Source organism: Rhinoderma darwinii, chromosome 4 (genome assembly GCF_050947455.1).
Source record: "Rhinoderma darwinii isolate aRhiDar2 chromosome 4, aRhiDar2.hap1, whole genome shotgun sequence".
Classification (NCBI taxonomy): Eukaryota; Metazoa; Chordata; class Amphibia; order Anura; family Rhinodermatidae; genus Rhinoderma; species Rhinoderma darwinii.
Window position 1 is genome coordinate 274,990,979 of NC_134690.1, and position 14,962 is coordinate 275,005,940.

Sequence of the window (14,962 nt, forward strand, 5' to 3'; positions counted from 1 at the left end):
GATAAGCCCTAGATATCGGTACAGAGTCTGCATCCCCCGCCGAGTCTGAAGGTGCACATGAGCTATCTGAGTCCTCTCCCTGTTCACAGTGAGAAGATGTCGGTGCCATCTTGGATCTGCCCTCTGCAGGCGGCATCTTTTTGCCGAAGTATTTGTCCATGTCGGACGACTGTTTATGGGATCTGGGGGTACCTGCATGTTCCTTAGTCTTGTCCCGACCTGTCTTCACCATTTTAGCCGAAAAAGTGGGCAATATCCTGAGGATTACACGTCCATCACCTTGCTCGGCAAGCTCCGCCCCCCCCCCTATCGCCTGTATTTAACCCCTTCAATGTGGCGTCAATGGCGTCTGCCGCATTAAAGTGGTTGACTGAGGGAGGGGGCTCCATCTGTACCCCACGGTCCCCCCATGAGAGATCGCAGGTGCCGATAGATGCTATGGCAACCAGGAAGGCTAGCAACAGCTTCTAGTTGGCCAGGTGTGGAAGCCTATTAGGTCCTGCCCAAGGCAGGACCTAATAGGCTAACTGTTAGATGAAGAATGACAGTTACAATACACTGCACTACATAAGTTCTTCACGTTCCTAGTAAGTGTAAAAAAAAAAAAAAAAAAGGGAAAAAAGAAAAGTTGAAAGAAAAATAAATAAATAAAAAGTTTTAACTAATAAAATCAATAATCACCCTGTTTGCCTGATCAGGTCCTTTATAATTGGAAAAAAATTAAAACATGAAAAAAACTATACATAATAGATATCGCCGCGTTCGGAACGGCCTGAACTATAAAAATGTAACCAATAAAAATGACAACTCATTCCACAAAAAAAAAAACACTCACAGCTCCGTCAACAGAAAATTAACACGTTATGACTCAAAACGCAATGATGCAAAATTATGCTAAATGATGGCCCAGAAGATTTTTTTTTAGGTCCAGCAGTTTTTCACTAAAAACCTCACATCATCATTTGCTAAACCCCACAGGTGGATCCCATAGATGCAGCGGAGGTGAGGAAACTTGAAGGCCTTGTGCTGCTTATAGAGCTAGTGAAGAAGTCAAAGATTAGGCAATACTGGAGTGCAGATATTTTGTATAATACCCTAAAATCCGGCCTGTGCATAAAAGAATGGTTGAAAGCGTGCCACACCAAACCATGGATTATTAATTTTATTATTCATTCACCCCCATCATTACATCATCCTATTATACTCCAACACAGTTTACATGTACCCTGATGTACTCCGCACAGCTTACATATACACTGATGTACTCCGCCCAGCTTAAATATACCCCGATTTACTCCGCACAGCTCATATATACCCTGATGTACTCCGCCCAGATTACATATACCCTGATGTACTCCGCACAGATTACATATACCCTGATGTACTCCGCACAGCTTACATATGCCCCCACATTATAAACTGAAATACCAGTAAAACCCCAAGCAAAATCTGCGCTTTAATAGCAAAATCGCGGTCCTTCTAGGCCTGGCAGTGTGCCCAAACTTCAATTTATGACCACATATGGGATATTACTGCACTCTGGAGAACCCGCTTAACAATATATGGGGTGTGTGTCTCCAGTGGAATAAGCTGGGCACAACACATTGGGCACTGAAATGGCATATCTGTTGAAAATGTAAATTTTCAATCTGCAACATCTATCGTGTACTAATTTTTGCAAACCACTTCTGGGGTCTAAATGCTCACTACACTTCTTAATAAATTCCTTGAGGGATCTAGTTTCTTGTGAAAATTGTAAATTTTGAGCTAGAACTACATGTTTATTTTTTTTATTTTCCCTTCCCAATTCGAAATAAATTCAGCAAAAACCTGTGGGGTCAAAATGCGCACTACACCCCTAGATTAATTCCTCAAGGGGTGTAGTTTACCAAATGTAGTCACATTTTAGGGTATTTTACTGTACTGGTACCTCAGGGACTGTAAATGCAACATGACGCCCAGGAATCAATACAGCAAAATCTGCGCTCCAAATGCCAAATGATGCTACTTCCCTTCTGAGTCCTGCTGTGTAGTACCCAAACAGCAGTTTATGACCACATATGGCAGGGGTCTCAAACTCAGCCGTGTAAGTGGGCCACATATAGAAAACATGGGAAGTTGACGGGCCGCATTAATTTCATATTTGATACAATACAAAGTTATTGTTTATCAATTAGTTATTTGATCTACTATAACACCATATAATAATAATAATAATAATAATAATAATAATAATAATAATAATAATACATTACTATAATAATACCACTAGGTTTAAAATTTGAGATATTTCTCCACGTGCTTATTTCAACAATCCAGTTTTTCAGTTTAAGTGTCGGTAAATGCAGTCCGACGGCTCAGTTGGCAGTTTTTAGATAGTGCCACAGTGCCCTCTGCGGGTGCTGCCACTGTGCCCTCTGCGGGTGCTGCCACTGTGCCCTCTGCAGATAACGCAACACACACCCCAAGTAGATAGCTCCATTGGGGCTCCCTCCAGAAGTGGAATCCCCGGCCAGAGCGTTGCCGACGCTTTGGCTGGGGATTCCTCTACTGTTGGAGCCGCTGACGTCACTGTCCATACACAGTGACATCAGGGGATCCTCCTGGACCGGAATGTGATATCAGGGGCAACCCCAGAGCCGGAGTCCTGGAGCAGAGCACTAGTATAGGCTCTGCGCCGGAACTCTGGGGAAGCCATTAACATCAGTGTCCATATATGAACACAGATGTCAGGGGCTTGCCCAGAGCTGCAGTCCCGGAGCAGAGCCGGTTCTAGCACTATGGCTGGGATTCCATCTCTGCTCCTGACATCACTGTCCATATATGGACATGGATGTCAGGGGCAACTCCAGAACTGGAGTCCCGGCCAGAGCGCTAGTAGGCTCTTCCTGGGACTCCAGCTGTGCTCCTGACATCACTGGGACTCCTGCTCTGGGGAAGCCCCTGACATTACGGTCGATGCATGTAAAGTGATGTCAGAGGCTTCCCCAGAGCAGAGTCTATACTAGCGCTCTGCCCGGGTCTCCAGCTCTGGGGAAGCCCCAGACGACATCGCTGTCCATATGTGGACAGCGATGTCAGAAGATTCCACAGAGTTTCGGAGCAGAGCCTATGTTAGCGCTCTGCCCGGGACTTCCGCACTGGGGAAGCCCCAGACATTCTGTGTCCATACATGGACACTGAAGTCAGGGAATTTCACAGAGTCCCAGAGCAGAGCCGATACTAGCGCTCTGCCAGGAACTCCGCTCTGGGGAAGACCCTGACACACTGTCCATATATGGACAGCGATGTCAGGGAATTCCACAGAATCCCGGAGCAGAGCCGATACTAGTGCTCTGCACAGGACTCCGGCTCTGGGGAAGCCCCAGACATAGCTGCCCATATGTGAACAGCGATGTCAGGGAATTCCCGGGTCCCAGAGAAGAGTCTGTACTAGCGGCTCTGTGTCCCGCGGGCCGCAGATGACAGCCCCAGGGGCCACATGCGGCCCGCATGCTTGAGACCCCTGACATATGGTGTATTTCCCTACTCTGAAGAAGTTGCTTTACATATGTTGGGGTAGTTTTCTCCTTTATTTGTTGAGAGTATGAAAAATTTGGAACTACAGCTACGTCTTATTGGAAAATAATGTTATTTTTTATTTTCACTGCCCATTTCTAATAAAATCTATGAGACATCTGTGGAGTCAAAATGCTCACTACACCCCTAGATAAATTCCTCAATGGGTGTAGTTTGCCAAATGGAGTCACTTTTGGGTAGTTTCCACTGTACTGGTACCTTAGGGGCTTTGCAAAAGCGACATGGTGCAAAAAAAAAAAACACCAATCCAGCAAAATCTGTGCTCCAAAAGACAAATGGCGCTCCTTCCCTTCTGAACCCTGATGTCTTCATACAGCAGTTTATTACCACATATGGGGTATTTCCGTACTCTGGAGAAGTTGCTTACAAAAGTTGGGGTGCTTTTTCTCCTTTATTTGATGAGATAATGAAACATTTTGAGCTAAAGCTACATCTATTTTCACTGCCCAATTCTAATAAAATCTATGGAATACCTGTGGGGTCAAAATGCTCACTACACCCCTAGATGAATTCCTTGCGGATGTAGTTTTCCAAAATGGGGTCTTTTTGGAGGAGTTTTCTTTGTTTTGGCACCACAAGACTTTTTCTAACCTGACATGGTGCCTAAAATCCACTAGGTGCTCCTTTGCTTCCGAGGCCTGTGTTTCAGTCCATTAGCACACTCGGGCAACATCTGGGCTATTTCTAAAAACTGCAGAATCTGGGCAATAAATACTGAGTTGCATTTCTCCGGTAAAATCTTCTGTGTTACAGAAAAACGTTTGTAAATTTCACCTCCACTTTGTTCAATTCCTGTGAAACGCCTAAAGCGTTAAGAAACTTTCTAAATGCTGTTTTGAATACTATGTGCGGTGCAGCTTTTAAAATGGGGGGTGGATTTATTGGGGTTTCCCAAAATATAGGCCCCTCATGCTACTTCAGAACTAAACCCTATAAAAATAGACTTGAATTTTTTTTGAAAATGTGAGAAATTGCTGCTAAACTTATAAGCCTTGTAACATCCTAGAAAAATAAAATGATGTTCAAAAAATGATGCCAGCATAAAGTAGACATATGGGAAATGTTAATTAGTAACTATTTTGTGTGCTATTCCTAATCTGTTTTAAAAGCAGATACATTCAAATTTAGAAAAATTCTAATTTTTGCCATTTATCTCAAAATGTAGGTGTTTTTCACAAATAAGCAATGAATTTATCCACAAAATTTTACCCCTGACAAAGTACAATTTGTCATGGGAAAACAATCTAAGAATTGCTTGGCTAGGTAAAAGCATTCCAAAGTTATTACCACATAAAGTGACATGTCAGATTTTAAAAATGGCGCTCTGTCATTTAGTCCAAAAGTGGTGCGACGGGAAGGGGTGAATAACCTGCAAGTCTAGTGGGCTGTTTATATTCTTGAATGTCCTTGTGGGTTGAAATTAAAAACATATAACGGAACTGCAGTGGTTTCAAAATATGAATTGGACCATATTGTTTTGCCACATTTTTCTAGTTCTGACAATAGGAACCCTAGGGAAATTTAATTTTATGGGATAGACGTGATTAAAATAAATTGGAGGGGGAAAGATTTTGTGAAAAAAAATTATTTAAAGGGAGGGATATTGGATTTTTACTACATGGTCTTACTATTGACTTTGAATTTAAATGTTTTTTAAAATAATTTCATTTCACTATTTAATGTATTTGCATGGTATTTTTCAGTAGTTGCACTTGTAGGACACTGACTTACTATAAGTAAGATTTCAATGGACACTGATTTTCTGTGTCTTTGGGAAACCCTCGACACATTTATTTCATTCATTTATTTTTCAAGTTTATTTTATACTTACAACAGTCGGATATAATTTTTTCTCTATGTTGGTATCATTATTGATGGGGTATACATTATCCTCTCTGTCCCTACATCTGCACAGGGTAAACAAACTTTTAATTTGATAGTTTTGGTAGGAGTTTTTATGAATGGGGATAGAGTATTCCATTGATTGGTTGCTGATATTACGTGACCTATTCTAGTCCGTACTACATGACTTTGTCCAGCTTTTGTTGTAGGATGTTTATTGATATAAAATGATGAAGTTAGGGAATATTTTAAATGTGCATTTATAGTTAGGGATTTTTGTGAATGTACATTTATATGACAATGGAGTTTTTTGGAAACTTGTTTGTGGTTTAAATCTAACATCATATATAAAATCTATGCAGATTGATAAAAAAAGAGAATGTATGTACAGCACTCTGAAAAAGTATTTCCTAATTTCTTCTATTTGTTCATATGTGTCACAGATGAATGTTTTTAGATCATCAAACTACTTTTAATATTTGACAAAGATACCCAAGTAATAGAGAAATATATAGTGGGCACCACAAATACACTCCTCAACATTGAAATTACACCACCAAGAAGGGCAAGCTGTAAGGTTACTCCAATTGAGGAAGTAGCAGGTGTCGCTAAGATCTGCAAATGATTTAATAACCTCATTGATAGCGTGCCAAGGCGTGTAAGTACTTGTATTTCTACGCGTGGCGCTCATACTCGATACTAAATAAATCAAGATGCTTGGAATATTTAATTTCCATTTTTTTAGCATTTGATATCATTACCATGTCTATTGATCCTGGGAATTCCACAATTCCAAAACTTTTCCTTGTTGGTGTAGCAATTTCAATGTTGGGGAGTGTATCTATATAGAGTTCCATTTAATGTGTACAAAAAACATGGTACCTGATCAAGCAAGAAAACACGCATCATAGGGTGCTAAATCAGTGCCTTTTTTTCCGCTGAAGGGGAGGAGGACTTTACATGGGGGATCATTTATGAGTAGGATTGAGACCAATGTAGATTAGTGTTGTTATAGATTGTATTCTATTCCTGAGAAGTTTATTGGAGACTCCTATTTCTCTGCTTTCATATGGTGTATTGGGAGAATACTTGGGTTGCTGGTAATTGATTTTACTAAAACTGTAATAAGTGGGTTTCCAAACTGACATATCTAAACCAGACAACTCATTTTTAGGTAACAACAGCTTTCCTCATGGCCAGTCTCTAGCAGATGAACTGCTGGTATCCACGGTGTTCAGCTTTTATCGCCAGGAAAAGCAGCCATCATAATCCATATTCCCTGAAAGAATAATGTAATAATATAAAATGTATGTACCATGTGCCCCTTAAATATTGTTGGCAGGATCAACTTTTTTAAATTAGGCTCAAGCATAAATGTTTTACTTCTTCCAGGTTCCCGAGGTACTACTTTAACCAGAGACAAACATATTTATTTATTTGTGAGTGATAAGGAGGGATAGTCTTATTCTATATTAAACACCTTTGAGAAGAAGCTTCCCAATCTGAAACTTGGGAGTAAAGTGGGTTCCAAAATTGCATATAGTTAATGGGAGTGTAGTTAATGATCTTTGAGCATATGTTGGGAAAATACCTGGTACCAATGCATTTCCAAATACGGCATGCATTGCTGTCACAATTTGAAGGACATGCAGTGGGACTTGGAGATGTACAGGAGTGGGCCATTCAAGCAGTGGTAGATAAACCACTATCTACTCTCTATAAGCAAACCCTTACATCTTTTCTGTGGATGGTGTTGGGTGCTTTTCCCTTCTCATGATGAAGAAGAAAAATCTGGGTACATGCAGAGCAGTTGTAAGATTGGCAACATGAAAGAAGTGGAAAGTATCAGAGTATCAGGCCTGGGCAGCTATGAGGCGAATATAATCTGTAAGTAAGTGAAGTGGAGCAAGTGAAACCAGGTCTTCTCTACTACAGATGCTTTCTTCCCACAGAAGGTGGTCAAGCGTTCCAGGCGCATGATTTCATTGACACGAGCAAACTATTGTGAGATAGATTGTGAAGTCATGGATTTCCAAGGGGTCAGGAGGCATGCTTTAGCTGAATTGCGTCACTGGCATAAAAGTGATCATTTGTATTTCTGAAGGGGGATAGAGCTGTGATGGAGATGGAAGAGCCCCGCATCGCCTGGAAAGTCCCAGCCAGTGACCTTAGAGGTAACACAATGTACTTTTTTCCAAAAGAAGTGAAGGAGATGAAAGTAGCAATAGTGTATGGGGATACCGTAGGGAAGAACTTTTTTTTTTTTTACAGAAGGAGTCAATGAAAGTTATAAAAATGTCAAAAATGGGAACACACTGAAATATGAATATATGTACAGTTCCCCACCAGCAAGTTCAAGTTTTATTTCATATGGTATAGTTTGTTGAAGAAGCCCCTGGATGTTAAAAAATATTTTTTATAAAGCAGGGATATCAAGTAAAATCACAGAAGTAGAATTTAGTAGGTAGTTGATAAAACTTTAGGGTTAAGAGGACAAAAGTAAATGGGGAAGATTTATCAAGAGTGTCTTAAAATGTATCATTTTATGAGAAGGCCAAAAAGTCCCTACTCTTTTACAGTACCTGTGACCTACGAAGTCAGAGGGTGACCAGATACATTTATAAAGATTTTGGGCTAATGGATAAATAACCAATAAAGAGACATTTTACAGCATCCTGTACTACAAACATTTCTGCCACCTGTTCTTTGTTTCTTTTGCCTTATACTCTGCTGGGCTTTTATATCTTTATATATGTACACACCTTCTTTCTGGCATTTAATTTGAACTTTGCATGTGTTTCCTGTGAACTTTTTTCTACTGTAAACGAATGCCTGCTGCTTTTCTTCTTCTATTATATGAAAAACTTGCTCATTCTTTATGGATGTGTTCAGTTATTTATAGACATCTTTGTAACGCAAAAGCCCTGAAAATTGCTGCTTTTGAATTGTTTGCGGCTTTCATATGACAGAATACTGACGTAAAAAAATTGATAAGTTCCCCCCGATGTGTTTAGCACCTGTCCTTACTTTAAGGACAATGGGTGTGTTCTCCATTTTATATCTCCCTTTCAATAAAATAGACACTATCAGGGCTTAAAGGGGTTTTCCCATCAGGGACATTTATGGCATATCCACTGGATGTCATAAACTTCAGATAGATGCGGGTCACACCTCTGGGACCCGCACCTATCTCTAGAACGGGCCCCCCTAAACCCCGTTCTACTGCTGTGTTGTGGCTGAAGAATGTGATTTCCGACCATGAATTACAGAAACAGCATAGCTCGCTGATCTAGGCTGTTTCCGTAATTCCCATAGTAGTGAATAGCAGTTGCGGAAGCAGCGTTGCATTCGAGCTACGCTGATTCCGTAACTACCATTCAGGTCTATGGGACTTCCAGAAACAGCGTAGCTCAGCGAACTAGACTGTTTCTGTAATTCATGGTCGGAAATCACGCTTTTCAGCTACAAAACATAGCAGTAGAATGTGGTTCAGGGGGCCCTGTTTTAGAGATAAGTGCGGGTCCCAGAGGTGGGACTGGAATCTATCTGACATTTATGACATCCTGTGGATGTGTAATAAATGTCTCTAATGGGAAAACCCCTTTAAAACTCCACCTACTTGCTTTAAAGATGTACCAGAGTATAAGTAGGACTTCTTATTAGATACTTTTAGTATACCAAACTTTTAAGGTACTTTTTTTAAAAAATATTAAGTTATTGCCTAAAGTTACAAGCATTTTATATTAGTCTAATTACTAAATAAAGACCATCAGCAGAATACAGACTGTCATAAACTGTGTTATAAAGCTTTCCGGTAGGATCTGGAGACAACCTCTTGTAGGGGGTATTTCTAGATTTTGTACAATACATATATGTGTGTGTTTTGGGATTATCAGTAAAGGTAGTAAATTACTAGTATGTAACCTGGTACGAATATTGGTTAAAAAGTAAATAAATGGATTTTAGTAAGTTTCAAAGTACAGTTCTGATCTATCTAAGCTTACTATATGATAGAGATGCAAGATTGGATTAGTTTTACAATATTTGCCTAAGTTGTTGAGCCTGACGCGACTGATAAAATGTCAATATGCTATGCGGGCTTTTTGTCAAAGGTGTGGTTCTTGCATTTGTTTTACTTAACAAGTCACACACCAATGTAGTTTTATATAAAATGTATGTTCCCACCGAGGTTGTATTTATAAAGACCCAAAGTCACTACAGTTCACTGCATATCACATGAGAAGCCATAGAATACATTGCTGTGATTCACTTGACTTTTCTGTAAGGTCTGATCAAAATTAAAGAGGCATTCCAGAGAGAGAAAATTGATGGCCTACGGTCAGGACAGGCCATCAATATCTGATCGGTGGGGATCAGACACTCGACACCCCTGTCGATAAGTTTTTTTCAAAGGGGTTGCGGTCATGGCCGGCCTTAGATACGTTCGACCAGTGCGGTCGCACAGGGCGCCAGACGCCACAATGCAAGAGGGGCGCCAGCGAGTGTGTGTATCCTCGCGCTGTTACAACTACCAGCGGGGATACACACACTAACCGCAGTCGCCTTTCCACCCGGGCCCTTCTTCACTTAGTGGCCGTCGCTACCGCTGTAGCAGCCATAGCGGCTGCTAGCGGTAACACCCGGCATGAGGGCGGTGGTGCGGCTAGCGGCTGCTGCGGCTGCTATAGCGGTAGTGACGGCACTATAGCAGAGCAGGGAGATATCTCCCTGCACTGCTGTCTACTAGCGCCACAGTAGCTCCCTGAAGGAGCGGAATCCCCGTGTGGCCGGGGATTCCCCTCCTGGAGCGCTGCTTAATGTCTTTGTCCATATATGGACAGTGACATCAGGGGAAACTCCTGAAGCAGAATTCCCATCCACACCGTTGCAGACGCTATGACCGGGGATTCCACTCCAGGAGAAGCCAATGACGTCATGGACATAGACGACAGAAGCTTCTCCTGGAGTGGAATCGACGCTGTGGATGGGAATTCTGCTTCAGGAGTTTACCCTGATGTCACTGTCCATATATGGACAGAGACATTAAGCAGTGCTCCAGGAGCGGAATCCCCGGCCACACTGAGATTCCGCTCCTTCAGGGAGCTACAGTGGCGCTATCTATACTGGAGGGGGGGTTGCTATCTACAGGGGGGCTGTGGGCTGTGTGGCACTACCTACCAAGGACAACTGTGCAGGAGCACACAAAATACCCAGCTTTCCCAGCTATCAAATAAAAGTGTGGAAATAAATTAAGATATAACTTTTATTTAATCTAGCTGTAATGATGGGGGTAGGGAAACGGGCAAGTGAGCCCTAATCTACCCGCCACTCTGTCCCTGCCTACTTGCAACGACCCGCCCTAGGCGACGCGGTACAACTGGGTGGCGGTCCCTACGCTCAGTAAGTGCACGAGACAAACAGACACAAAGCTAAGGGAAATGGGGCAGTTGCCCACGGCAACACCAAGAGCAGCAATAGTGGTGAACGAGCCGAGTCAAACCAGGAGTGTACGAGGTACCAAACGCAGAGCAGGAGAGTAGTCAGTAAGCCAGGGTCAGTATGGAGCAGGATCAAATAGTTAGAAGCTGTAGCTGGGCCAGGAAACCACACGAGAAGAATCACAAGCAAAGGAGGAACAGGAAAGGCAGGTATAAATAGACAGAGGGCGGGAGCTAGCTCCGTCTGGCCAGGCTGCGATAGGCTCTCCCACTCCTAAGCCTGCCATCCTGAGTGGTGGAAGATGGAGTCAGTCTCAGAGACATAGACTCAGGTGCAGACTGATTACCTATCGGCGTATACACAGAAGTTGTGCCTGGCAGATCCTTTACACTAGCTAAAAGGATTAATCCTTTACTCAGACTAAATAAAAGTTATATCTTTGTTTATTTCCACACATTTATTTGGTAGCCGGGAAAGCTGGGTATTCTGTGTGCTCCTGCACAGTTGTCCTTTTTTGAATGTATATTGCCCGCCAACTATCATGGTCATTCCGTAGTCTTTACACTACCAACCAGGGGGCTGTGGGCCGTGTGGCACTACCAACCAGGGGGCTGTGGGCCGTGTGGCACTACCAACCAGGGGGCTGTGGGCCGTGTGGCACTACCAACCAGGGGGCTGTGGGCTGTGTGTCTCTACCAACCAGGGGGCTGTGGGCTGTGTGTCTCTACCAACCAGGGGGCTGTGGGCTGTGTGGCACTACCAACCAGGGGGCTGTGGGCTGTGTGGCACTACCTACCAGGGGGCTGTGGGCTGTGTGGCACTACCTACCAGGGGGCTGTGGGCTGTGTGGCACTACCTACCAGGGGGCCGTGGGCTGTGTGTCTCTACTAACCAGGGTGCTGTGTGGCACTCCCTACAACGGGTCTGTGCGGCCCACTCTACAGGGGGCTGTGTGGCGCTACCTACAAGGGGAATCTGTGAGTGGGGGGCTGATGGTCTTCAAGTGGTTTTACCCTCTGACCTCCAATGGAAATTAATAGGGGGCAGTAAATTCCTGCGTCGCTTGTTTGGAGCTTTTTTTCCTGCGTCTTTTGCATTCGCTTCAACGGCTTAAGAAAAACACAAAATAAAAGGTCACACAACGCTGTCAGTTGCTGAAGGAATTTTGAGGCAGATTTTTTTTGCCTTACAAAAAACGTGTGTGAACAGACCCTACGAGTGCAGTGCTTGTTCTTAGCCGTTTTCTGTCTTTCTCAAAACTATTTTTGGTCGGGGCCCCGAGTAAATTTTGTTTTTCCAGTGCTGCCTCGAGTCCAAAATGGTTGGGAAACTCTGTACTAGGCTACAGGGTCCCATCATGGAGCAGCTCAGTTCATCATGGGAACGGAGCCTAGGGGAGTACCATTTTTGTTTTTGTTTGGGGGCACTGTCTACAAGGGGAAGGTGGGGGGGCTGTATAGCACTGTCTACAAGGGGGAGGTGGGGGACTGTATGGCACTGTCTACAAGGGGGAGGTGGGGGACTGTATGGCACTGTCTACAAGGGGGAGGTGGGGGACTGTATGGCACTGTCTACAAGGGGGAGGTGGGGGACTGTATGGCACTGTCTACAAGGGGGAGGTGGGGGACTGTATGGCACTGTCTACAAGGGGGAGGTGGGGGACTGTATAGCACTGTCTACAAGGGGGAGGTGGGGGACTGTATGGCACTGTCTACAAGGGGGAGGTGGGGGACTGTATGGCACGGTCTACAAGGAGAAAGTGGGGGGACTGTTTTGCACTGTCTACAAGGGGGAGGTGGGGGCTGTATGGCACTGTCTACAAGGGGGAGGTGGGGGGCTGTATGGCACTGTCTACAAGGGGGAGGTGGGGGCTGTATGGCACTGTCTACAAGGGGGAGGTGGGGGACTGTATGGCACTGTCTACAAGGAGGAGGTGGGGGCTGTATGGCACTGTCTACAAGGGGGAGGTGGGGGGCTGTATGGCACTGTCTACAAGGGGGAGATGGGGGGCTGTATGTCACTGTCTACAAGGGGGAGGTGGGGACTGTATGGCACTGTCTACAAGGGGGAGGTGGGGGCTGTATGGCACTGTCTACAAGGGGGAGGTGGGGGGCTGTATGGCACTGTCTTCAAGGGGGAGGTGGGGGGCTGTATGTCACTGGCTACAAGGGGGAGGTGGGGGACTGTATGGCACAGTCTACAAGGGGGAGGTGGGGGGCTGTATGGCACTGTCTGCAAGGGGGAGGTGGGGGGCTGTATGGCACTGTCTACAAGGGGGAGGTGGGGGGCTGTATGGCACTGTCTACAAGGGGGAGGTGGGGGACTGTATGGCACTGTCTACAAGGAGGAGGTGGGGGCTGTATGGCACTGTCTACAAGGGGGAGGTGGGGGGCTGTATGGCACTGTCTACAAGGGGGAGGTGGGGGGCTTTATGGCACTGTCTACAAGGGGGAGGTGGGGGGCTGTATGGCACTGTCTACAAGGGGGAGGTGGGGGACTGTATGCCACTGTCTACAAGGGGGAGGTGGGGGACTATATGGCACGGTCTACAAGGAGAAGGTGGGGGACTGTATGGCACTGTCTACAAGGAGAAGGTGGGGGACTGTATGGCACTGTCTACAAGGGGGAGGTGGGGGGATTGTATGGCACTGTCTACAAGGGGGAGGTGGGGGACTGTATGGCACTGTCTACAAGGGGGAAGTGGGGGACTGTATGGCACTGTCTACAAGGGGGAGGTGGAGGACTGTATGGCACTGTCTACAAGGGGGAAGTGGGGGGCTGTATGGCACTGTCTACAAGGGGGAGGTGGGGGGGCTTTATGGCACTGTCTACAAGGGGGAGGTGGGGGCTGTATGGCACTGTCTACAAGGGGGAGGTGGGGGGCTGTATGGCACTGTCTACAAGGGGGAGGTGGGGGCTATATGTCACTGTCTACAAGGGGGAGGTGGGGGGCTGTATGTCACTGTCTACAAGGGAGAGGTGGGGGGCTGTATGGCACTGTCTACAAGGGGGAGGTGGGGGACTGTATATCACGGTCTACAAGGGGGAGGTAGGGGGCTGTATGGCACTGTCTACAAGGGGGGGAGTGGGGGGCTGTATAGCACTGTCTACAAGGTGGAGGTGGGGGGCTGTATAGCACTGTCTACAAGGGGGAGGTGGGGGGCTGTATAGCACTGTCTACAAGGGGGAGGTGGGGGGCTGTATGACACTATCTACAATGGGGAGGTGGGGGGGCTGTATGGCACTGTCTACAAGGGGAGGTGGGGGACTGTATGGCACTGTCTACAAGGGAGAGGTGGGGGGCTGTATGGCACTGTCTACAAGGGGGAGGTGGGGGGCTTTATGGCACTGTCTACAAGGGGGAGGTGGGGACTGTATGGCACTGTCTACAAGGGGGAGGTGGGGGGCTGTATGGCACTGTCTACAAGGGGGAGGTGGGGGCTGTATGGCACTGTCTACAAGGGGGAGGTGGGGGGCTGTATGGCACGATCTACAAAAAGGAGGTTGGGGATTATGGCACTGTCTACAGGGAGGCTGTATGGCAAAATCTACAGGGGGGCATTATACTGTGTGGGGGCCACTAAGCGGACATTATACTGTGTTGGGATACTACAGGTTGCAAAATACTGTGGGCACAATTAGAAGACAAAATACTGTGTCCTTGAAGGGGTTGTAATATATTATATTATTAAATATTAATATTATATTGTATGGGGGCATTAAAGGGGCATTATAATTTTTTTATGGGGCATTTTCTTTTAATGATGGGGTCGGGCGCCGAAAGATCATTTCGCACAGGGCGCCATCTATCCTAGGGCCGGCCCTGGTTGCGGTGCTCGTGTGAACGCAGCTTCCCATTTATCGCTCATGCTGCTCAATACTGTCAAACTGACACACTTGTAGCCACGGCTGTAATACTGTGAATGCTGCTGCAAGTATTTCAGCACTTGACAGTGTTGAGAAGTAACGTAAATGAAAGGGAAGCATCATGTTCCCTTCAAAACAGCTGATCGACGGGGGGGCAACAAGAGTCGGACCCCCACTGATCAGATATAGATGGACTATCATGATGATAGGGGCAATCAATTTTCTTTCTTTGGAA

At 45.2% G+C, this 14,962-nt stretch overlaps 1 protein-coding gene across 1 annotated transcript in view; it reads left to right on the forward strand.

The window, feature by feature from the left end:
• Positions 1–14,962, forward strand: part of CAPN9 (calpain 9) — a 163,028-nt gene that overhangs the window by 27,156 nt on the left and 120,910 nt on the right. The window lies entirely within an intron of this gene.